The sequence below is a fragment of the Choloepus didactylus genome, chromosome 8, assembly GCF_015220235.1.
Source record: "Choloepus didactylus isolate mChoDid1 chromosome 8, mChoDid1.pri, whole genome shotgun sequence".
Taxonomy (NCBI): Eukaryota; Metazoa; Chordata; class Mammalia; order Pilosa; family Megalonychidae; genus Choloepus; species Choloepus didactylus.
Window position 1 is genome coordinate 22,988,865 of NC_051314.1, and position 1,711 is coordinate 22,990,575.

Genomic DNA, 1,711 nt, shown 5'->3' on the forward strand with positions numbered 1-1,711 from the left:
TTCTGTGAAAATGGCAAATGACTATTTCTGCCTCATGGTCAGGTGACCTGTGCAGTTGCACAGGACCTCTTGTTCAGAAAGACTCCATGCTTGGTTTAATGTTTGACTGCCATCATCTTGAAATTCTTAATAATTTTATCTTTGAACTTGCATTTTGTAAGTGAAGTCCAACGGAACCTGTGCATAAGCAGAAGAAATACATCAGATATGTGTGTCTGCTGTCCCTTGCCACCCCCATTTGCGTAGAGTGTTTGCAGTGCCCCATGAACACAAACTCTGATGGACTCACAACTGTGTGGGTGTTTAGTGAGACTCAAAGTGAGTACAAGATAAGTGTGTTACATCTACGCCTGGGTAAGCAGGGATGGGGTTGGGGGCATTGACAGCTCTGAGAGGCCAGGCTTTCCACTCAAACTAGAACTGGCTTTGAACACAGAAAGAGGGTAATGGCGTTCTAAGAAACATGAATGACCAAGGAACCCTACTATCCCCTTTCTTTCTTACTCTGAAAGTGATATCATAGAAGGAAAGAGAAAGGACAATCCAAATTTCCCTTTCTCTTCAGTCCTCCCTTACTCATCTGTATGCCAAAGGAAGAGACTGTTGGTAGGATGTGAGTGCATTAAGAAGAGAAATAAAAATGGTTGAGTTAGTTTTGTGCATCATTTCTACTGTTCTGGTAAGAACGAAATACATGGAGACCTTCCTGCACCTGTGCACTCACCTGGACTGCATGCCTGATATGTGGGCGCTGCGTGGCTGGAGCGCCTGGTTCATGCCCTTTGTGGGACCTGGCAGCCACCACTTCCACGCAGCCTTCTTCCTGTGCTGCCTGCTGGAGGCACCGTCCATCTGCCCGGACTTGACCGAGGTGGTGGACTGCCAGTGGTCATCTCCATCAGAGGCAAATGAAAATGTCGTATCAAAAGAAATTTGGTTGGCACCCCCACAGTTCTATGAAATAAGAACACTTGAAAACGTTGCCTCTCTTTCTGACTTGCACACATTTTGTTTGGATCGTGTAGGAGAAGGGAGGGAAAGATGGCTGCCAATCACATTGTTAATTGCTGTTGGGGTGCTCCAGCTTTTACCAGGCGATGAGCTCTACTTGGAAGATTTCGACTATTTAAAAAAACATTTACCCACTGAAAAAAAAGATTGAAGAAATCATGAAAGAAGGCAAGAAATTTCACCGACTAGTGATCACCATCTTTATAGTCTTTTTGTGACTGTTCAAAGTATAAACAAGTTTATCCTAAGTTGTAAGTCATAGGTAAGAGCGTGATGTAGTGGGCTATTTGTTTGCACACTGGCGTATTTGAAGTAGTTCTAATGATTAGTGAGGGTTGACCAGACTTGTTTGAAACTGAAGGAGCTTCATGCCTGTAAGTTATAGCACAGGCAAGCCTTTCTTATTTCAGGTGAATTATTGCACTCTCTTGCTTATTTTATTCTTTAAACCTTTCAGGATGCCGCCAATATAAAGTATTAATGCTCTTGTTACCAACATGAGAAAAATATCACAGTGATTCCCGCTTCCATATTGTTTTATTACCTTAAAAGTTCAAATAAGATGTCCTACTGTCTTTGTCTTTCTAACTATCCTGTGTATTAGCACTTTCCCTGGTGTGCTTAGCAGGTTGATATATGAATTCCTTAGACTTTCTGCTGGAATTAATTTAAGGGCAACATGATTAGGTGGTAAAATAGA

General features: G+C 42.3%; 1 pseudogene; it reads left to right on the plus strand.

The window, feature by feature from the left end:
* Positions 1-694: 694 nt before the first annotated feature.
* LOC119542568 lies at positions 695-1,290 on the plus strand (annotated as a pseudogene).
* Positions 1,291-1,711: the final 421 nt, after the last annotated feature.